This window comes from Amia ocellicauda, chromosome 3, assembly GCF_036373705.1.
Source record: "Amia ocellicauda isolate fAmiCal2 chromosome 3, fAmiCal2.hap1, whole genome shotgun sequence".
Lineage (NCBI taxonomy): Eukaryota > Metazoa > Chordata > Actinopteri > Amiiformes > Amiidae > Amia > Amia ocellicauda.
Genome location: NC_089852.1, coordinates 6,163,473 through 6,188,361, shown reverse-complemented (window position 1 = coordinate 6,188,361; position 24,889 = coordinate 6,163,473). Strand labels below are relative to the sequence as shown.

Genomic DNA, 24,889 nt, shown 5'->3' with positions numbered 1-24,889 from the left:
CTTAGTTACGGATTGCTCAAGGCAGTTTACATTCCCTCTAATCCAGCATGACAGTGTGGTAATAATTGCAAAGGCAATAGTTGCACAAGAAATGGTAAATAGTAGCCAGATTGACCAATTACTGAAAAGGAAACTCAAAATTGTAAAAGTCTTTGGTTTCAGTTGCAGCCTTAGATGATTCCCCCTAGCATTCTCTCTCCATTAACTTCTCATGGTCTATAATCAATTAGTGATTTCCAGGTGTCTGTATATGAATTTCTAGCATTTAGCACAATCATTTGTTTGTTTTTGGTTTATTAGCATTTCTGCATTTTGCAAAATCAATTGCGGTTACTTAGTTATTACTATTTAGTAATACTTACTTGCAACATAAATATGTGATCATTAATAGCTGGGATTAAATCAAAACTTTGACCCACCCGCTAATAGAAAACTACAGAACTGTAATTAGTTAAAGAACTGTATTTTTAGTAAGATGCCACTTTCTTTTAGTTATAAATATAACCATTATGATGTACAGGTTTGCAGTTTTCTATTAGCGGGTGGGTCAAAGTTTTGATTTAATCCAGCATAATGGGTAATTCATGATTATATTTTCAATTGCTAAATATGACAACAATAAATGTATCTTAAAAAAGTAGGTTGCATGTTTGTAAAACTGTTTCTTTGCATTATTTGAATTTAAATTACTAAAACATTATTTTGAGCTACTAATAGCGATTTTGATGTGGGCTATATATAAGCAGGATGGAGAGTCTTCACTAAATATGCCTACAAAAAACATTATTATTATTAAATAATTTAGGAGACGCCTTTACGTATACTGTTTTTAAACAACAGAAAGTAATGCATATACATGACAATATCTCTACACAGGAATAATCCACACTTTACAGTAAATAACACTACTGTACAAGAAAAGTTAAAAATGGTCCCCATGTGGGATCTAAAGCAATGTGTTTTAACGAGGCTTGGACAGGTTGTTCAACACTGAAGTTATAAAGCTCATGTGTGGTTTATTCCCCCACTGTCACTGTAGTGGAAAGAAAGAGAAAAAGTGACTTGGGGCAGTTGCAATCCCCAGGGAAAGCACTTGGTTTTAAAAATCGCTACCTGAACAATTAACACATTCTGGCGCTGAATATAATTTCCAGGGTATTCAATTTGACGCACTTACTGACGCAGCTCATTTGAGGAAGGCACTCCAGATAGTGTTCAAAGACTTAACACACTGTAAATGCTTAGCTCACTTTGACTGCAGTAGACAGTAATCTGTTAGTGGGAATAAATAAATAAACAGGCAAACTTTCAGATACGAGCTCTTACTGAACTCATTTCATGGCCATATTATGGGACACACTATAATTGATACCAGATTAGATTGACCCCCCTCCCCTTTTGGAAACAAACTGAAGATCATTGTAAATCAACCTGTCTCTGGCAGAAATCCTGTTTACAGAAGCACTGACATCTGATATTGAGATCAGATACTTTCTCAAACCATTTCTCTCGCCATTTTCTATAAAGCATAAATTAGAGCTGTTTGGTATTCCTATATATAACGTGATTAAATGCCATAAAGAAACTCACTTTCAACACTCACTGTATTTCTGTCAGGAATTAAAGGTGCTCATGTCATTTTTATGGGCAGAATATGAAGTTGCTTGAACATAATACACGGCCTTGCATCTTTTCTAATATGATTATTTATCTTTCAATTGCAATATGTCTCAAGACAGAGTATATTGCTATAATATATCACACGACAACATTGCTCTGAATAATTTTCACATAGAAGCGACAGATTTTATTAGCCCCTTGTGTAATGGTTTGCCTGCCCTTGTATTTAGGTTAGGTGTCTTAGCAAAAGATACATAAAATATCTTATCCGGTTAGTTCATGGAATTCAACAGCCCTTGCATATTGATACATAGTCAAGCAGCCATTGCACTTCCAATGCAAGTGACTGACATGTTGATGTGTTCTCTTATTACATATGTCTAGCGTGACCATGGCTACAGGTCAGGATCCATGCAACTAAATTGTTCATAGAAACCAATATAGATTGTCTCTTGTAATGTAGGCTACAGTTGGCAAGTTAATCAGAAGTTTGTTTAAAAAAAATAAAATAGTTTTTATTGCTTGTCTCTTCAAAGATTTAGCTAGGTCATTTTATTGTTTCTTTTATCTTGAGCAACACAAATCCTGGAGACTTCCTGTGTGAAAGCATTTTAACCTAGTGCTGTTTAAATGATTAAAGTAGACCCCTACATATATTACTTTTCCAAGATATATATAAATCCAAGTCAGCATGGTGGATATGATTTGTTCAGGAGGAATCACCCTCCAACCATTATAAATTGATTTGTTTTATGATTAGCATACACCACTAACATACTCAGAGGCTGTTGAACTACATAATGTCTATTATTAATTATTTGCTATTTGTATATATTTTAGATTATATTTAACTATTTCCACTCAGATATTTCATACTATTACTAGCTGTCTGTAAAAGCAGTTATCTTTCATGTCGGAAGCACTGCCCAAGGGGGAGGGGTTTCTGCACACTTCCGCGGGAACCCAATCGAAACGTCATTCTATCAAAACTGCCTTTGGCCCCTGCGCTCGTCACTCAGAACAGGTCCCTTCCCACTTCCTGTTCTATAAAACGTGACGTCAGCGCAGGTTCGTCCTCTTTGGCCTCTTCGCTTGACTCAGGAACGTAAGCTCTCTGTGTCTGTGTTTGTAATAAACATTCAAACTGCGTATTTCGGCTGGCTGGCTCACTTCATAGTGTTGTTCACCACCATTTTCGCTACACATTGTCTCTGTCTTGTGTGTGTTTAGTTATTATTGATAGCTAATCCCGATTCTGTCCCATCCGCGCACCGGAGGTCTGGCTGCACTTTCGGTTTCAGTTTCGTTCACAAGAAGAGCCTTTTTAAAAATAATAGTCATGGTTATATAGTGCTATATATATTCCGACTGCTTGCTGTGTTGGTTTTTTTGTTCACAGGGCTTTTTCCTCCACAGCAGGAGTGCTAGCAGCGGCAGTAAAATCGTAAATCGTGTGTCGTAAGAGATCTCGCCCACATGAGGTGCACCTCTGCCGGCTTGCACCCGCACTACAGCTCGCAACTGCGGCTGTAGGAGATCTCGCTCTCTCGGTTCGCAGAGAATGAGCACTGCTAGCCCTCCCGGTCCGTGCGTGCGTGCCTCGGTTTTAGATCCCGCTACGGCTGGTGGTCTACTACCCTCGGCCCCCGCGGACCCCGGACTCCGCGTCACCCGGTGTCCCCGGAAACCCCGGCACACACGGTGTGGTTAAGCCTACGGGCCTATGCGGCGCTTGTATCCAGCATCTGGTGCTTGGTATACACAGTGTTCAGTCCGGCAACAGCAAGGTTGCGTGTGGTTGGTGTCGCAGCGCCCCCGTGTATATAAACGTTGCCAGGTGGAGACGCACTTACAGCGGCGGGCCCGCTAGGTGCTCCACTGGTTTCAGAGGCGTTCCAGTTGTTGTGTGCCCCCGGTGCAAACACTGATCGGCGCCTCTGCTGCACGTTTCCCTGTGCACGCACGTGTGCGCTCGGCGCTCGACGATGAGCTCCTCTAGCCCCCACCACTGTGTTGCTTGTGGCCAGCGCACCTTGCCCGCCTGGAGTGGGGAAGTCTTATGCCCCGTCTGTCTGGGCACCGACAGCGGGCGCGATTTGGCCGCGACTTCCGGGTCCGCTACGGCCATTTTACCGGGCGCCACCGCACTCGCTGCTGTGCCCGGCGACTCCCCACTCCGGCGAGTGACGGGGGCCTCGGGGGCGCTGGATCTCCGCCTCTCTCCGAGCCCCTCCGTCCCCTCCTCCAGGATGGTAGTGCTGGGGACAGCCGCGCCTCCTGCACCGGGGTCCCCACCTACACCCGCTGCTGCGCCGGCTGTCGTTCCCGCACCTGCCACGGCAGCTGCCCCCCCCTGCGACAGCCGCGCCGCCCCTGCCTGACATGCCCGCGGTGCGCGCCAATGATGAGGAGGAGAGGTGGAGCGACACCCCCGGGCTCCCTCCCCCTCTTCTGAGTCTTCGCTGGCCTCCTCCCCGCCCCGCCGTCGGCAACGGAGGTCAGGCTCAGTGGACAGAGAGTGCAATGAGGCTACCCTTGCTCTCAGCAACAGGATGGATCAAATCTGCGCTCTCCTGGCCGCGCAGGCAGCGCAAGCAGTGCAACAGGGAGTTCTGGGCAGTCATCCAGAGGGCTGTGGAGTCTCTTCAGCTCCCCTGGCCCTCTGATCCTGCCCCGCCGCGCTCCAGGTTCGAGAGGGGTCAGCACGCGCAGCGGCCCACACGGGCCCTCCCGCTGCTGCCTGACCTCCTCGAAGAGCTGAGGGCTACCTGGGACCATCCAGCAACAGCCCCCACCCTAGCCAGGAGAGTGGAGGCTTAATGCCAGGACTCAGGGCGCGGCAGAAGTGGGCTTGGTGGATTTTCCCAGTGTAAATTCCACCATAGCTGCGCTCGTCTCCCTACCTCCGCTGTCCACGGAGCCACGCGACCTGGCCTGCCCCAACAGGCAGTGTCGCATCATGGAGACGCTGCTCCGGAGGGTGTATGAGGCTGGAGCCCAAGCGGCTCGCCTCCAAAATACGGAAAGCCTGCTGGCCTTGTAATTGGCTCAGCTGGTGGAGCCCTCGGAGCAACATGGCACATCACCCATCCCGCCCCCTATCTCGGAGATAGCGGCGGCGGCGGATCAGCTGGTCACGGTGATGCGCCAGGGGGCAAGGGCGACAGGGAGAGTTGCCTCAATACACACGTGTCTGTCCCTCTTCCAACTGAGAGCTTGTGTCAGGGTGTCCCTTTGCCAGAGGCTGCTGGGCCTCCTAGCGGCTGCATCACAGACCCTCCCCCTCGGCCTCCTCCAGTTGAGGCCGTTGCAGTGGTGGTTCAGGTCTCTCAGGATGCACCCTCGCCGCGATTGAGCACACCGAGTTACAGTCACTCCAGCGTTCGGTGGCGGAGCCCCCACAATTTGACCCTCGGTGTGCCCCTGGGGCCAGTTTACCACCGAGCAGTCATGACGACAGACGCCTCCAAGCAGGGTTGGGGAGCAGTCTGCGACGGACGTGGAGTCCGAGGCAGGTGGACGGAGCCCGCACGGGCCCTCCATATCAACATCCTGGAGTTACAAGCAGTACTCCTTGGACTGTCTCGTTTCCTGCCAGTCCTGCGGGACAGACATGTGCTGGTCCGGATGGACAACACAGCGGTGGTTGCCTATATCAACAGGCAAGGAGGTCCCCGGTCGCGCAGACTGTACTGTCTAGCACGCCGTCTGCTTCTGTGAGCGCAACCACGGTTCCGCTCCATCAGAGCAGTTCACCTCACAGGCCTGTCCAACATGGCGGCGGACCTCCTCTCTCGGGGAGGCCCCCCGGTCTCGGAATGGCGCCTCCACTCGCTTGTGGTACAACAGCTGTGGAGCCGGTTCGGTAGGGCGGACGTGGATCTCCACACACTGCCCACTATGGTTCTCCGTCCAAGACCACTCAGGAACCCTAGGGATCGACACGCTAGCTCACAAGTGGCCGCGCTGTCTCCTTTACGCATTCCCACCGTTCCCCTTTCTCCCGGTGGTCCTGGAGAAGGTCAGGAGAGAACGAGCAACAGTTCTGCTGGTGGCCTCGCAGATTCTGGTTCGCGGACCTGATCGCCCTCCTCCACGGAGAGCCTTGGCAGCTCCCAGTGAGAGCGGACTTATTCTCCCAGGTGCAGGGCACCCTTTGGCACCCCAATCCGGGCCTCCTCCAGCTCTGGGCCTGGCCCCTGAGCAGGAGCGATTGATTGCGTGGGGTCTGTCGGACGCGGTAGTTGCCACTATTCAGTCGGTGAGAGCTCCCTCTACGAGATCGCAGTATTCCTACCGCTGGCAGACGTTTAGCACCTGGTGCCAAGACGGCAGTCAAGACCCAATTAATTGCCCCATCGGGGTCATATTGCAATTTTTACAAGAGCTGTTGGACCAGGGCAAGTCCCCGTCCACACTCAAAGTGTATCTGGCGGCCATCTCGACATGTCATGTTCGGATTGATGGCGAGCCTCCTCGGTCTTATTTTCTGGCTGTGCAGTTTCTGAAGGGAGCTCGACGGCTACGGCCTCCTCGAACCCTTTCACTGCCTGCATGGCGCCTTGATGTAGTGCTGGACGCACTTTCCCAAGCCCCATTTGAGCCACTGAACTCACCTGAGCTGAAGCTGGTGTCACTTAAGACTGCGTTTTTGCTGGCAATCACCTCTGCAAAACACGTGAGCGAGTTACACGCCCTGTCCGTACACCCATCGTGTGTCCGTGTTGTGGGAGATGGCTCCAGGGCCCCCTACGGCCTAACCCTACGTTCCTCCCGAAACTGCTGTCTCCATTTCATGTCAACAGGCCTATTGAGTTGATGGCTTTTCATCCTCCTCCCTTCGCTTCAGAGCAAGAGAGTCGGCTTCACCTGCTCTGCCCTGTGCGGGCCCTCAGGTGCTATTTGGAACACACTAAGGACATTCGGTGCTCAGACCAACTGTTTGTGTCTTATGGAGCGCGGACATAGGGCCAGGCGCTTTTAAAGCAGCGCCTCTCGCATTGGATTGTGGACACTATTACCATGGCTTACAAGTCTACCGGGACCCCGGTGCCTGATCACCTGGTGGCCCACTCGACTCGAGGCGTTGCCACATCGTGGGCCCTTTTTTAAGGTGCCCCCTTGGCAGACATTTGTGCAGCTGCAGCTTGGGCCTCGCCGCTTACATTTGCCAGGTTCTACAGGTTGGATGTGACGGGACCGGTCCTTTCCATTGTGATTCTGGTTTTGGCTGTAGTCGAGCCCCAGTTGCCTACAGGCTCTGGCTCCTGCCTTTCCTCTCCCAGTCTGCCCCTGTTAGTGCATCCTGAGGGAGCTAGTGAACCATGTCTTTCGCTTCCACCAGACTATGCCTTCCAGTCGAGCACCCACGCGAGCTGCTCCTGGATGTACAGACAGCCCTGTCGATGTGTTCCCGTGGCTTGTCGTGCGGCCTACAGGCATGTTGCCTTAAGAGGCCGCCCTTTATATAGTTCATTCATTGTAATTGTGTTGCAGTGGTGCATGCGTTTGTCCTGTACCCCGCTCTGTGTATTGGTCAGCAGGTCTGTGGCCCGCTCTGGCTGTATTATGCCATAGAGCAGGGGACCGCTGCTGTTGTCCTCCAGCGGAGGGCACTTGAGTTCTCCAGTGCCCCGCTGTGTACATAGTTCATTTATTCGCACGGTAGAGCTGTAGTTGCCCTGCGTTAGCTGCACTATTCGACAGGTGTCAACTGCTCCTGTGTTCCACGTGTGGTGCATGAAGGTCTTGCTGTCATGCGATATATATGTATTATGTACTGTTCAGCTCGGCTACTCTGTTGACTAGCCAGCTATGTATTATATTGTAATTTTCTCACTGGGTCTGTGGCCCCGCTCCTATTGGATCAGGGGTCCACTGCCATGATATTGCGCGGAGGACGCACAAGTGCTTGATTGCCCGCGCCAGACATTGTGCAAGTAGATTATGGCCTCGCTCCTAGCTGCACTAGTAGAGCAGCCGGCCTTGCTCTTGTAAGCGGAGGGCGTAAGAGTTAACCTCTGTAGTCCCGCTTTGTATATGCTGATTGCAGACAGTTCCCGGTAGAGCGTGACTACGGTCCTCGCTCCTGGACGGCTCAGGTGTGGCCCTACAGGGCCCCTGAGGCTACTGTCTGGAATTGTGTTGCCGAGGTCCCCTACCGGTGCACCTCGGGGCAGGCTCCCTTATCAGCTCGCTGCCTCCTCCCTTGCGACGGTTTTGTTATACAGTAACCCCTCCCCCTTGGGCAGTGCTTCCGACTTGAAAGATAATGATAGGTTGCGTATGCAACCCCGGTTATTTGAAAAAGGAAGCACTGGCCAAGGGTTGCAAGGTCGCGCGGGAGTCCAAGCTCCCGGCAAAAGAGGACGAACCTGCGCTGACGTCATGTTTTATAGAAGAGGAAGTGGGAAGGGACCTGTTCTGAGTGACGAGTGCAGGGGCCAATGGCAGCTTTGATAGAGTGACGCTTCAATCGAGTTCCCACAGAAGTGCGCAGAAACCCATCCCCCTTGGGCAGTGCTTCCTTTTTCAGATAACCAGGGTTGCATACGCAACCTATCGTTCCTGGGTCAAAATATTGATTTCAACCTATGTGGTATTTTTGTATTTCTTGATAACAAGAGACAACAGTGGGGAACTACATTAAATTTAGTTTCAGTAGTTGTTAGAAATAAATGTGAAGATAGTCAGTCCAAAATAGGGTTCCGTTCAATCATACCATATACTATTCAATATGACACATTTTTTAAGGATTTCCTTTATTGCTTGTGTTTATTACATAAACATTTATTGCATGAAGAAACAAAGTAAACAAAAACCATGTGTTAAAGGTCTAGATCGGGGGGCAGCCCTTTTCCTAAAGAGTCATATTTTAGATCATATTAAGTCTTCTGCTTGCCCTACATCCATCCTATACACACATGTAGATTTGTTTCATACACCGTCACAAAGTAGAACAGCTAAAAGAGCACAGAAGAGACACCCATTTGGTGATTCATGCATAGTGGAGTAATATGATATTTCTACAGGCTATGCTCTGAAAATCTCCATTGCTGTAAATACTCTAGCTTTCACAGCTCAGTTCATCATGTGGGATACTCCACTTCTCCTTGTCAGTTAAGATCATCTGATTCTGTCTCTGCCAGTCAGCGTTGCTTTGCACACTGATGTAAACCATGGCTTCCCTCCTAGTTACTGTGATATAGATCATGCCACGACTAAGTTAAGGACATGTCCAGACTTTCTGGGTTTCAGGAAGGCCTCTTGTGCTTCCTGGGAAGTTCTTACAGTTGGTCCTTCACAGTCCCAGAGTTAAGGTGACAAGCTAAAGGATAGGGTTGTCCATTACGATGGCATAACAGAATACAAGTGAGGAAGCACAATTGCTTAGATGCACAGAAGTGACTGCTAGATGGTTTTCTCTTGACATTTTTTGAAGGCGGAATGATTTGTGTGACAACAAGACTTATGTGCAATGATATCTGTCAAGTAAATGTAGAGTATATGTAAATTAGAAACGTGGCGATATGATATTTTGTTTTTAGAGATGTTTATTCCAGGTTAGATTTTAAACCATGTTGAAATTTCACAATAACACTGACGTTAAGTGGTTTTAACATGATTTTGTTACTCGGATATTAAATAGATTAGACAGTACTCATCCCTGCTCTTCTCTTGTTGTTGTCTTCGTGTGGATTCTGGTAATGAGAAGAAAAAGTACACTAGCAGGTTCAATACTGTGGTCCATGTTTAGACCATGTTTGGGTGCTATAGCATTTTGTTTTAAATAATATGCAAATTGATGGTCAATTTTCAGCTGTTATTGTTTTTAATTAGTGATTCTAATGCAACATTAAGCTTTGTTTATCCTGCGATCATATTTTATGATTTTCTTCTACCAGAGCACTACATATTGATACACATCAGTACATATATATAGCATATAAATGGTATACAGCATTACTGTCAAGCATTAAATGTCATCAGATACACAAGATTAGAACAACTTGCTTTTCTCTGTCAGAACTCCTCATTATCTTCAAAGGAACAAGCTGTTTTCCTGAATAGGAATATAACTATTACTGTACTGCTACTACGTTCATTGCTAATACTAATGATACAACAACTAGTGTTTCTAGTTTTTTTTTTGTTTCAGTATATTTTGTTGTGGTAATGTATACTCCACATGCCTTTTATTCTGCTATAAAATACTAAGAAAGATTCAAGGATGTGATTTAATAGGTTATGGCGCTATTTGACTTAATGGCAAACATGTTTCATCCAAAGCATGGCCTGCCTTGACATTCTCGATTGTCAATAGTAGCACAGTTAAGTAGCTTAATAGTCTAAAGGCCACACTAAGGTGCTCTTATTGTTTAATCTGATCCTGAAGTTGATAATTTGTCCCATTTGTTGGCATTAACCCAGCAAAAAGCAGCTTGGCTTATGTCTTTCGCTATCAAAGAGGAGTCACGTCACATCAATCTGCTCATATCGAAAGACATTGTGTTGTTCATATACTTGATAGGCATTATAGTAAAGGGGCTGTCATTCCAGGTTCATTGGTCATCCTATGCTGTGACTGCACCTTCAATTACTCCTACATGTCACGAAAAGAAAGAGAATTGGAGAGGTATTACATCTAGTGACACTTCAAAGGTGATTGCTTTTGCCTCCTGTCAATCATGTAAAGAAAATGATTCTGTGGCGCCTGATAATCCTGTCTTTCTTCTTGAAGGGAAGACAAAAAGTAGTGCAAAGTGCCCTTAAAATTAGCAGCGCCATTACACTTTGAGAGACCATCAAAGTACATTTAGAGCGCATAAGTAATAACAGACCCCAAATATAATTTCTCTCTGAGGATTTAAGACTACGGATAATCATTGTTACCGTGCTGAATTTAAATGTGGAATAACAGCTTTAGAAGCACCTGTTTTTGAAAGCCGAGTGGAGAGAAAGGATAAATCAATGGGAATGCATTAGGTAACCAATGCATTATGTTCCATTAAAATCCTATATGGGAAGAATGTAAAAGTTAAGAATAATAATATTATTTAAAAAAAACCTACAGACATCTTATGACCCAGAAAACATGGATTTGTAATAATTATGTACAGAAGCGGCTCAGGGGTGGAGCAGACCCGTGTGTGGAGTCTTAATTGTCCCAAACCAGCCCTGGGAATTAATCACGCAGTTTCTGAACTTGGTCATAGCAACGCTGTGACAGTGCTTAGAGTCTGCTAGGGTCTTTTGACAATAAATGACTACTTGGATTAAATCAAATAACGGCTTTCTGCTCGGGCTTGTTAGAGATTTCAGCTGCAGCACAGCTCCCCGAGGCCCCGTTTTATTGCAGGTCCTGCTAGCTTCACTTAGAGGGCTGGACCAGACCAGGCTTAGCTGGAATGCAATTTCTGCCTTGAGGCTTGTGTTCTCTTTTTAAAATTAAAGCCTGTTTTTTTTTATTGGAGCCACACATTTGTCCTTGGCTGGTCAGACTCAGAAATGTGAAGAAACTATCCTAGAGGTGTCTTTGACCTTTCGGTTCAGTTATCTTGCATTGCCGGAATGATCTCTAAGACCACAGATATGACAGACAGGAAGGCTTCATGCAGCCAGCGCTGCGTAGGTCTGTTCATTAATCGGGGCTCATTTTAATAGAGTTTCTGCTTCTGAAGTATCAGGCCTAAACAGCCGGCTCATGGCTGAAGTTTAACGAAAAAAAAAAAAAACGTTTGCAAATGAGTTTTTTCTTCTTAATTATTTTCTGGATTGCAAATTAATTTGCTCAATTATACAATTAAAGAAGCTGAAGCTTCAATTTCTGTTTATTTCCTATATTCCCAATATTTTCCTCTTATTATTTATTCAGTTATTTTATTTAACTAACAGGATGTGATGATTTTGGGGAAATATATTTTGTTAGCAGACGAAATTAGATCTCAGAAACATCAGCTTTGATAAACAATCCCGATGGTTCAATTTTGTAATAATAAAAAACAAAATATTAAAAATGAAACCAAACAAAAACCAATCAGAATATTTTTTTCATCCACTTGCTTTATGTAATAATATACTACACCTGTTGCCCTATAAGGCAAATTTCTTAATAACTGGGTTAATAAATTAATTGACAAACATATTATGTAAATGCCATTCATAACTAATTCATAATCTGCTTTCTCCCTCCACAAGACATAAAAAGTAAGTAAATACTGAATATGATAAAATAATGTAATGTATTTGTTGGATTATAAATAGTTAAAGATATTATGTTTTATGTTTTGATACGAGTCTATGTGTTTGACATGCATTAATAACAAAGCCCAAATGTAATTTTCTCTTGATCTGCCAAAGACTGTGAGTTACTCCTGAAACTTGTTCTAGCTGCCTGAACACAGGTGGTGTTTGTAATGGAAAATCTCTGCGGAGTCATATTCCTCTTACACACCTGGGAGACATTAGCATGTTTCTGTTTTTGCCATTAAACCCAAATGTGAGAATGTTGTGTTGCATCCAACTAGAACTCGAGATATATTGAAGACAAATATAGTGATGCTTTTTAATGTCGCAACCCGAGAAAGTGCAGCCCCTGTTTTTGGTATTTTATCTCTCTAATGTATTTCAGTCAGACACAATCAGTTTAACTACACAAAGGCAGACGAGAACAAACAAACAACAAAAAAGGTTTTACACGTTTAATATTATAATCTGTGACATGAACCAAACTGTTCAGTGCAATGTCAGGCTCTCGGTAAAAGTCAGATGTCAGCAGCAAGGATGAAGTAAACCTAAATGGTTATTGTAACTTCCTGAAAAGAAAATGATGAAAAATGTAGAAAGTAATACATATATATTTACAAAAAAAATAAATAAGAATGAACAACATGCAGCAATAACCATTGAATGTCAATGCATATATAGCTTGATGAGAAAGTTATTTTCTTCTTTAACAATGAACCAATTTTTTATTTCATTAAATTACTCACCGACTCTGCAATAGAGAACCTACAATAAAGGTGTTGCATTGTATCGAGTTGTTTTGTTTTACTAGGAGAGTCCTTTGCCAGGGAGACATAATCTGGATGAATGAAACCCTTTCAAGGACTGAATACCTTTGTCAGCAGTTCCACATCACTTTATTGAGGTTATTTTTTGACAATTTCAACCGAGAAGTAATCAGCAACACAGAGTGAATTGTAACCTATGATACATTTCTCAAATCTAGCCTCTTCTGTGGTTGCCAACATGATTCGAGAGTAGGCTGCCTTAATTAATTTCAACCAAGATGTTTCAGAACATAATGAAACTGAGAATGTATTGCTTAATGCCCATCAGCTCCCATGGGTCAGAACACCCAATATCATAAACAGCAGAACCACAGATTACTGTTCACCCAACTTTCAGTCTCAGGGTAGGTCTGCAAATATGGCAATGTTTTTTTTTTGTTTTTTTTTTTCATATAAATGATTTTCAGTGATATATCTTCAATTAATACAGTTTTTCTCTAGCTTTTCACACCTACTTAATATAAGCGTTTGGGCTGCACACCATCCTCTCCCAACTGCCCACCTCATTATGAATTTAAAAGCAAAACTGACTTGCAGTGAAAAACTGAAGCTTTCCCTGATCTGCAGAGAAATTCTGGGAGGAATCATATATTTATTGAATGTGTGTCTTTGACATCTCTCTCCCAAAATTAGAACATCTGACAATGGTAAATACTACTATGGGGTTGGAAGCCTGCTGATGTAATACAATGGTGTATAGTGTGTAATCTCTTCCATCTGCAATTTAGAAAATCTAACATTTGCCCAAGCTAAATTTGAACTGAATTGGATGTTGATTTGTATGGGTCTAGTTTGAAATTTTGGTTTTGGTTCGGGTTAGGGTTCAGACTGTGGTCTGGGCCTAAAATGTGGTAGGTAACCTATTGACATAATTTAATAAAGTACACATGTTTACAATGTTTTGGGACACACCAATCTTTTATAATTCGGTCAGAAATGTCAGAAATGTAAATCAATTAGTAATGTATTCTTACTTTTCAATTAATTATTTTTTGATTTTGATGTGACTTTTCATTCACACACTTGTTCATTCCTGGTGACACACTGACATACTGAGTTAATACACATTGTTCAAGCTGTTCATTCAGTTCAAGATTAAGAACAATTCTATAACCAAATGCAGTAATCATGGATTAATAAAAATCTGAGGTCTTTATTTAGACCTGAAAGTTGACATTATCCCCCATCCTTCAAAATCACTACTACACAGTAACTAGCTCTCTACCTAGCAAGCTAAATTGCTAAACCTTGAATACACACAGGGACATTATAAATGACTGGTAGTCAGACCTAATGAATCATGATTACACTGGGAGGTCAAACTGTCAAAAATAACGACAACAACTGCCATCCCGGTTTCACAATGTGTCGCTGGATTTTTAAAGTTAAAGTTATAATACACTTCTATTTTATGACCCCAGACAGAAAATAGTCCCACGTGAAAGACAGCAAGTTTGATGTGTTCCTGGTTTAGTACTGCATTGTATTCCTACATGTTATATGTAAGCCTATATTATATGTCATCATTGCAAAATTTTAGTTTTCTAAAATTAGATGCAGTTGAACATAGGAAAATAAAATATGCTATCTTTGTCCTTGCCCAGGGCTGTAACAATTAGTATGATCTTTAGATAGAAACATATCCACTTGGGCCATTATTCTTTAAAACAGAAGTGTCTGTCTGTGCTTAAACTAATTCAGTTACCATTACGAGAATATTGGTTTAGGCAACAGCAGTAGGTCTGGTATTTAAACAATTATGGAAAAACAGAAGGTTTCAGAATGATCTCATTTCATTGTTGGATCCACACCAACATGGTCTTGAATTCAGCTATTTCTTTGAATCTTTATATTTCTTTGATTTTGTTGTTAGATTGTTTTTTAAATGAGCATATCTTCTGTTAATTGCTAAGGCATTAGCATACTTCTCTTTCTAGCAAAGACTCCTTATTGTGCCAGTCAGGCAGATTTAATTTCACACAATTTGAAAGTAAGATGACTGCTTAATTCTTAATAATCCTTGCTCCACCTAAACAAGCTCTTTCGTATTTGTATCGGTCACAGTATTTCTAAATGAAAAGTCATTCTTTGCCCCCTGCAGATGCATACTCAATTTCAGACAGCAAACGTATTTTGATATACACTCATCTCAACTTAATCAAGAGATTTATGGTGGAATCAAATTAAAAAATTTTATCAGTTCATTTGTTTACCACATAATCTAGCTATTCAATTTCCATGCACTTTAATGAAATCGCTTTTGTTTGTTGTTCACTTGGCTTACAATGGAAATGATAATCTTCTGGACGGATGTTTACCTGGAAGAAATGATTGCATTTGCAATGTAAAATCAATCCATATGCCTTGTGCTTATTATATGTTAGATGACCCAAGAGAACATTAAATCAAGCAGGTCAAAGAACTATTTTGCTAGCTAATAATTGGATCACAGGCAATTCAAGTTCACATCTTCGGAGGAAGAAAAGTGAGTTTAGTGGATTGACTCGTGCTGCGATAGGTCGTGTCTTATGTGAAAATGTATACCGGACTTTGAAACATAGGGATTACAGGCAAAATGGGAAATGTATTCACATGGATTGAGAGCTGTTTGAGGCAAGCAAAATGGTAATAAGGGGTGAAATCTCAAATTGAGGTGAAGTAATTAATTAGTGGAATGCCACAGAGATTTGTTTTGGTAGGACTGCTTATCTTGATTTACATCAGTGATTAAAAATTTTGGTAAAATTGTGTGTGAGGGCGCAGCTAAAAGTATAGTAACTGCAGGGGAACTAGAAAACAAAGTATGTGCAGTTCAGGACTTTGGCTGACATACGGCAAGTTTAATGTAATGTACGCAAGGTTACTTCGTGGTACTAAAGTCAGGGGCATAGCCAGAATTTCAGGGCGCCATGAAAGACAAAAAGTGCGGTTCTGGGAGAGGCTGGCGAGGTGCAGGCTTGGGGGGGAGTGCTGGCAAAGTCCGGTCTGGGTGGAGGATTACAGCCGAGGTGCAGTCTAAGTTTCAAGTTGCAGATCGCGGCATGGTTAGGAGAAGGGGAGATCGCAAACAATAGGCATGTCCCTGCTGCATGGGCTCCACAGACAAGACATGCAGGGCCCCCTGAGTCGTCATCACCTTTCCCCCTTTACTACGACGCTGACTACAGTGTTACATGCAGGAAAATGGGGGGCCAATGAGCTTGACGATGCTACTTATGTCAAGAAGTTAATGCCGACTCATTGTCTTTCTCTAGACAATGTGGGGAAGCAATAAAGAAAGTCAAATAGTTTTTTTGCAATATATATTTTAAAATGTAATCAGTGTTTGCTAAAATTGTCTGATGCACTAGTCAGACCCCGTTATGAAATGTGTGTACCATTTGAATCGGCACATTACAAAAAAGATAATGCTACTCTGGAATCCGATCAACCATGTTGCTTCCTGGCCTCAAAGGATTGTCAGGTAAGGAATCTCTTCAGTTTAGAACAGAAACAAGAGGCACTTCTTCTTCTAGTGCATTGTGGGAGTCTGGAGCAGGTTACTAAGCATTGTCATTGAAGCAGACACACTAGTACACTTCAAGAAACAATTGCAATGGCATCCTTGGATCAAGTTATTATTGCCATGCAACGGAAAGAGCTGGATGGGCAAAGAGGCCTCCTCTCCTTTGTAACCCCTTCTGACTAAATGTTTTAACCTTATATATAGATATGGGTTCATATTTTGAGCAATGATAAGCTTTGTTTGTGTCTTTATATTGACCATCTAATTAAGCATACATATACTGGCTTATGATTTACAAATCTAAAGAGTACATACAATATAATTCTAGGTTACAGACATTGTTCAAGCATATCTGGGACCAGATTCTTTTTGTGTTTTTCTTATTTTTGACTTTCTGAATTTTAAAAAGAACAAAAAGGTATATCTGCTGACTTTTAACTGATACTGCTGCTCTGGGGGATTGAAAGTCAAAGACTCACATTCTCAGGTTACTTGTCTATGATCTTAAATTTAGCCCTCAGTCTTAACAACCTCCTGGAAACAGTAGGAAATATAAAGCAATTCATTGATCTTTCGTATTAGAAAAAGGCACCAATGACTGCTTTTATTTTTTTTGTCTGCAAATGATTTGTATTTCCTTTCACACGCTTTCAGCTTTTGTTATTTCTTCATCTCAGGTACATGGTATTCAGGCAACAGTCCTTAATTAATTCTTCCTGTTAGGAAAATAAATACATATATACATACATACATATAGATACAGCTCTGGGGAAAATTAAGAGACCACTTAACATTGATTTCTGAACTTGGAGTGGTCTCTTAATTTTTGGTCTTAATTTCAGAGGCTTAGTATGTCTTTTAGTTTACCTTGCTATGTTTCTCCTTTCAATGTGTGACTTATTTGGTACTTACTCATTTTTGCAGACGTTCACTGCAGTAGTCATTTTCACTGAGTTGTGCTGAACCTCTGGGACATTACTGTGTATGATAATGAAATTGTGTCCTATATACAAAGCTGCCATTGGCTCCTGTGCCCGTCACTCAAACAAGACCCTTCCAAAGGTGACGTCTGCACAGAGACTTCCTCTTTTTGCCCTTCGCCTTGGTTTGTCAAGATGCATAAGAGAGCCTCTGTGTTTGTGTAAAACCAGAAAACTACATTATTTCGCGCAGAGCATCTGTGGGCCCTGCCGCCGTGTCGCCAGGCTGTCCTCCTTTCCAGGCTTCGGAAGATCCTTCCTTCCACCTAGCCCTCAGCCCCTCTGTCTCCTCTGTAGGGGGACAGAGAGGAGGCCCATGGAGAGACATCCCCGGGCCCCCTCTGCCTCCTCTTCCTCACCATCTCTGCCGGCGCCGGGGTCCGAGCTCCACGGACACGGGGCAAGATCCTGCCATTCCTGGCTGTCAACACCAGGATGGATCAGATCTGCGCCCTACTCACTGCGCAGGTGGCCCAATCGGCCCTCCCTAATCATTAGCAGATCTGCTAGTGACGGTCATGCACCATGGGGTGTGAGCAAATGGCCGTTCCCTGGTAGCCATTGTGGCGGCACACCATCAATTTTGGCTGTCCCAGGTGAGGCGAGTCCCGGATGCAGACAGGACTCATAAGAACATAAGAAAGTTTACAAACGAGAGGAGGCCATTCGACCCATTGTGCTCGTTTGGAGTCCATTAATATCTAAGTGATCCAAGGATCCTATCCAGTCTATTTTTAAATGTTCCCAAATTTTCAGATTCAACTACATCGCTGGGGAGTTTGTTCAGATTGTGATGCCTCTCTGTGTGAAGAAGTGTCTCCTGTTTTCTGTCTTGAATGCCTTGAAGCCCAATTTCCATTTGTGTCCCCGGGTGCGTGTGTCCCTGCTGATCTGGAAAAGCTCCTCTGGTTTGATGTGGTCGATGCCTTTCATGATTTTGAAGACTTGAATCAAGTCCTCATGTAGTCTCCTCTGTTCCAGGGTGAAAAGGTTCAGTTCCTCAGTCTCTCAGTAGGACATTCCCTTCAGACCTGGAATAAGTCTGGTTGCTCTCCTCTGAACTGCCTCTAGAGCAGCGATATCTTTCTTGAAGTGTGGAGCCCAGAACTGTCAACAGTATCCAGATGGGCTCTAACTAGTGCATTGTACAGTCTGAACATTACTGCCCTTGTATGGCCCTGGATAAGGGTGTCTGCTAAGACATAAATAATAAATAATAATAATAAAGCCTACAATTTTTCATTGGGTTTTCAATTGGTGATTGAAACAATGTAGACTGTAGTACACTCATTTAAACGGTTAATGAACCTTTCCCTTCACCTTAATCATAAAGTACTATTGTCAGTGTTATGAGTACATGCATGCCTGTTATGAAAAACAGTTATGAAGGATTATTACCTTCCTTTATAAAGTGTGTCTAATAGTTAATGTAAATAGTACAAATATAACCATTTATGCATATTTGCATCAATACCATATATTTCAAAAATAGTCACATATGTTAGCCTTTTTTTTTTCACTACATATATTGCACTGGTCAGCATGATCAAACAAACTAATCTGACCCCAAAACATGGTCCCAAAAGACTAGTTCAGATGCTTTTTGTTTAATTCAGGTCTATTGTTTTAATACATACAAACTAGCTGTATGCAGGACAGATGGATTTCTACTTACAGTGGGATATTTTAGTCAATAAACCTGATGTCCTCTGTAAAGAAACTCACAAGACTTTCTACCACAATAAAGATACAAAAACACACATCCAAAAACCTACCCTGAGCAATTTATGAACTTACTAAAAGGCTACAGGAAATGCCTGTAAGTGGATTCACTGCTGAATAGCTGTGTTTTTATAAATATGCATATACATTTGGAGTTTGAAACTGATATTTACTCTTAGAGACATGCTTCTGACATTGGTTCAAATCAGAAGATTAGAAGTTTATACTATTACATATTTTTAGTGAGGTATTGTATTTATATTGTTTTGAAATTAACATTAAAGGTACTTCTTAAGAACTTGATGGAAGTATAATTATTGAATTCCTTTAACAAGTTAATTCAAGCCATCTGGAAATAAATAATAAGTTTTAGCATTTCTTTAACACAAATGGCATCAGTCTCTTTTTGACGTACAATAGAATTCAACCACATACTGCCAATAAAGCTGACATGTCATTGTTAATGCTTTATTTTTCCAATACTCTTGGATGTGAGACATCAGACTCCTGCCACCTAAGTGCCACTGTGTTTATAATAATGTATACAGACTCTTGATAGGCTTTCGCTTCATTTCCTTTCTATTAGCGGTGCCGATGACAGCTGGGGTTATTGACTTCCATTTTATCAGGGAAAAATTTGACAATTCTGTGCCTTGTGCCTTTTCTTCATAAGAAAAAAAATACTTCAAAGCACTGCTTTTGTAGTATTGTGACAAACGTCAGTTTTCTTGTCTTGAATACAGTTTACCCCACAAAAGATGATGCCTACTGAGTTTTTCAGACTAAGCTTTTTATTTTTTACATACTCATCAGGATGTGAATTACCATAAGTATATGAAAAGCACTGGTTTAATAAGAAATTCATCTCCTTTTGTACCAGTTTGGAAAGTGACAGAAAATACTTATCCCATCATCATTATTTTTTTCTTAGTTGTTTTTTTATTACTCCTAATAAAAATAAGAAAAATATAATAACAATTTAGATTGATCAATCAAATAGACCTCAAATTTCAAATCCCTAGCATAACAATAACATTAAATTCAAATTAAATTGCCTCAGATTATCATTGTAGAAAACCTATTATGTTTCTTTTTCATTGGGTTTATTTCTTAATCATATACAGAGGCTCTAGACCTCCCAGGAAAGAGTACATTTGATACAGAAATTCACATGAGCTTTATCTGACTTGACTGGATTTGCGTTTTCTTTTTGAGTTTAACAGGATTGTGATGCTAAGCCTAAAAACACCCTGCATATATATACACTGCAGTCCTTAAAGCGTTGCGACAACAGACACAAATTAAAAGAGTTTTGCACTCATTCTTGGCCTGGTGCAACCCTTTGACTAGATGGCATTTGGGATACTATGTATACATATTATATTCATATATCACTTTAAATATATATATTTATTTATTTGATACCCTATCTATGTAGCATTCACAATACCTTTCTGAAGGCTACATAACACAACATAACCACATTTGTAATCCTTTCATCAACATTTTCCTGATGACACAACACTTAAGTATTCATTACATTACTGCTATCATTCATTCGGGGTTAGATTTGGGGTCTGCATTTCTTTAGTATAATATAATTTAATCAGCAGTTTTACACTCAATGGAAAATATTTTCATCCAATTGTTTATGTACTGTTATAGAGCCTTTATGAACTGTTACTACATTACCACGTTGTGTTTATTTAAAGCAACGTACACATTTCTAGTGTGTGCATTATTGAAGTATAGTTTCTCAGAAGCTCTGTATTGGGTAACTTGAATTTAAATACACTACCAGTCAAAAGTTTTAGAACACCCATATTTTTCCAGTTTTTATTGAAATTAAGCAGTTCAAGTCCAGTGAATAACCTGAAATGGTACAAAGGTAAGCGGTAAACTGCCAGAGTTTTAAAATAAAAAGTTTGTTACCAAAAACTGAAACATAATGTACATTTCAAAGTTGGGGGGGGGCGGTGTCTCATTCAGATGGTCATAGATCACTCATAATCTCTAGAAAAAACAACATTTTCATGTCAGAGAATGCTTCACATCGTTAGAAAGCTGAGAGTCTCTTGGGATTAAAGAGAAGACCACGGATGTGGTGCCCTTTTAAGGGTACCAGAGGGGTTTGTCAGCTTAAGGGGTTACATTTTGTTAAACAAAACGATTCCGTGATTTCTTTATTATCTCCAGTTGTTTATTTGTTCTATTAGTACATTGAGACTGGAAAAATCGAGGTGTTCTAAAACTTTTGACCGGCAGTGTATAAGAAACAATTGTCTTGTTTAGGCTGTCAAGGGCATGGTTATTGATCAAAATATGTAAGACAGAAAATGAAGGATCTCCACTTGAGTCTAAACAACTGAGGCCTTTAATATGAAATAACAACAACAAAAATAATAATAATATATTTATAACTACACAATTTACAGTGACAAATTGATTACCATTCTTCAGTTTCTGCTGCTAGGAATACTCAGAGGAATATTAAACCTGTTGATGAAGTGGATCCTGCATGTTCTCTCACTGCCCCGACCCGTTGCCGGAGTCGGTACAGCACCAGTGTGTTGGGGGAATGGGATCTCCAATGATTTCCCCCATTCTGCAATGGCATCACATTTTTTGTAGCAGCAGTTGAAATGACACCACTAGCGACTCCATTCTAGTCATTCTGTTATTTGCCTGAACTATCTGCAGACTGGCGACACCTTGTCAATTCAGATTTACTCGGATTGAGATTCCATAGTTTTGTATCACTGGCAATTAATGAATGCAAATCTGAAACAGTGTCAGTCGTATCTGAAACATTGTGTAGACAATCTAGTGTGTTATCAGAAAGGTGCTCAAAGTTTTAAAGCTTTATTGTGTATTGTATTATTGTCGATACTGAGAGATTCATACAGATATCAACAAAGTCTTAATATGAAAATACTTTATAATGACAACAAATGCATACATACATAAATTAAAAAACGAGTAACTATGTTCCATATTGAAGAAGCCACTAACAACAATGAAAAATATAAAGATGCAATTTAACTTAATACAGAAAAGGCAAGAAGAGTGTTACCTTTTTTATATATATATATATATATACCTAGCTGTACCGGCCTCTCAGGTTCCCAGGAAACTTACTCCTGTTTTATCTGACTGTTCATGAAGGTAGACTTGAAGATGCTGAAAATTTGGGAACATTTAAAAACAGACTGGATAGGATCCTCGGATCACTTAGTTATTAATGGACACCAAACAAGCACAATGGGGCGAATGGCCTCCTCTCGTTTGTAAACTTTCTTATGTTCTTATGTTCTTATGCTGCTGCCATATTGTTTCTCTCTGTCCACCTGTTCTCCTTTTTGGTTACCAAAATGTCCTATGTTTGTGTAAATCGCTGTGTCGCATGACAGTGACCCACCGGCCATCTTGTAAATAACTCCTATCACGTTAAACAATAACACATTACACATTGCTGTCTTTAAAATGAGAAAACATTATTTTAGCTCTGAGTCGTACTGTAATAATAAGTATGTTTAACTGGAGAAAAAGAAAACACAAAAGTGAGTGCCGCTTCATATCATATGTTTTATCATCCTCATAAATGGATTATTATGTTTTTTCTTTTTTCAATTGAAGATTTGTTTTATCTGTTCTTCTGTATTTAAGATTGATTCGTACCAATGCAAATGTTTGTAAATATTTCCATGCCGGGTAAATTAAGTTTATAAAATACTTCTTATCTTGTTGGATGAGAATTTATATTGATTTCCTTTTATTGAAAGAGGAGAATAATTCTTATCTAAAATGGATGCACATTTCCAATTCAGATGTCCTTATCTCTCCTTTATCAAAACCATTGATATGCTGATAATTTGTTTTTATCTCAGCAGGGCTTTTCTGTTCAGGAATCGGCTTTGTACTAAAATGTTTTGAATATTGTAGCAAGAAAAATATTTTCCCCACCTATCTCATATTTTCATGCTTCTTGCAAGTGAAATGAGTTTTCCCTGAGTGCATAAAACTAATATGTATTTTGATCTGCTATTCTTTTGTCTGGGTACCATTGTTAGGTAGATGAGGTGTTATTTTGATAATAATCTTCTATTCCTTCTGAATACAGTTTTCATAATGTTTGCATTCATTTTAACAACTCCAGGCAATATGCTATAATTTCGCTCCCGATATCGGCAAGCATGCAGCTCAAGATTTTGATTCTTACCTACAGTTGTCTCAACCAGACTGCAGCCAGCTATGTTCAGACTCTCATCCCTCCTTACACTCCCTCCCGACTTCTCTGGTTCTCTTGCACCAGAAGATTAACTTTACCCCCTCTCTGCTCCCCTTCCTCCAGAGTCTGCATCTTTTCAACACCTGCCCCATAAATAAATGTGTATATTGTCAATGTTTGCATTCAGCCAGTCTAGATCATATTTTTATCAATGTGGATGAGCGTAAAGTTACGGTTTTCCAAGATCTGCCCAACTAACACAGGACATATTCTTGTCAGTTGAAAGGAGTCTGCATGGTGCTAGGGATGTTATTGAACTGGCCGCTATAGTTTTAATGGATTTATCCCCCACTATTGGTGAATTTGCTTTGTTTTCCCAGTAATGGATTTTATAGCATGTGTCTTGTTAATTTAAAATAATTACATGTTGTTACAAAGGAAATTGCATGAGAACCATAAAACTATTTCTTTGCAGAGTAATTATATGTTTTGTTTCCTAATGTAATGGCTGCACATTTACTTTAATGGTAGTTCACTTAACCTTGACAAATTACAAGCTGTGTAAGTGTGTCTAACAAGGTCAGTAACATGCCTTTCTCTTGGTAAGGATTTACAGTGGACACTGCGGATCTCAGTATTGTCGTTGTATGCACAGATTGTCTTACATGATGGCATTGAAGTGAAATATCTTACTTCCAAAGTGCGGCCTACAAATACAAAAGAGCATAACTGTAGTCTTCCGTAATCTTCACTTTTTTATGGTTGTGGAAGTGCTTATGAGTCATGACAACAAGGTGTTTATTAAGGGTGTACAAAATGTCGACGTTTCCATTATGCACCACTGAATTGTTAAAGCATGTGAATCATATGAATAGATCATTCTGAAACCGTGCTGTTATTTTATTGTTTAAGTGATATTTCATGTACCATTCTCCTTTGTCTGAAGCCGAGGTAGCGCATCATAAATAGGACATAATATTGTTCCAAACGCTTGAATTTAATTGCCTTTTTCAGAGAACAAAGGATGACATATGAATGTATTAATATAGTTTAATAATAAATGCATCACAGACCTTGGATGCTTTGTTTTGAAGTACAGCTTTAGTTATCTCTTCTCATGTGGGGCAGAACTAAGTGTAAGCATGCGGCGCTGTGGAATCAACTGGATTAATAATAGAATTCTGAACAACACATGAATTAAAAAAACTAAACTATAATAAATACATAAATAAAGTTATGTGTAACAAATTCTGAAAGATGAACAGTGCATATGTGTAATACGAGAGCAGACCCCTGTGAAAGAGGAACCAGTGCTTCGTATTGTGTAGCGTATCTCACAAGGGCCGTTATGTGTGAACTTAAATGCCTTTCTCATCTTCTCTTTCAATCTTCCTCTTTCTTCCCCTATCTATATAAGCTACACAACATAATACCAAAACCAGTCATGTGACTACAGCTTCTTATCCTTCAGTGCTTTATTGCTTCAGAAAACTGGGATGGGAAACCATAAGGAGCAGATGATGGCTTTAGGGTAAAAGGACTCATACTTGAATGAAACATCTATTTTGAAGTATATTATTGTTAGTTCAATTTCACTTCACAACCTCTTAACATCAAGCTTAGGTTTGACAATCAGGAAAGTGTAAGAGACAGATCCACTTGTGTTTTTCTTTAACACAATATTTGCTTCGGACCAAATGTATAGGAAATGAATCCGAAAACACCTGGGTGTTTTCTTTCACTACGTGCACATGTTTAAATA

The 24,889-nt window shown here is 41.3% G+C and overlaps 1 protein-coding gene across 4 annotated transcripts in view; it reads left to right on the top strand.

Annotated features, from left to right (window-relative positions):
* fhit (fragile histidine triad diadenosine triphosphatase) overlaps positions 1 to 24,889 on the top strand; it is a 309,150-nt gene that overhangs the window by 202,369 nt on the left and 81,892 nt on the right. The gene's annotated exons all lie outside the window — the stretch shown is intronic.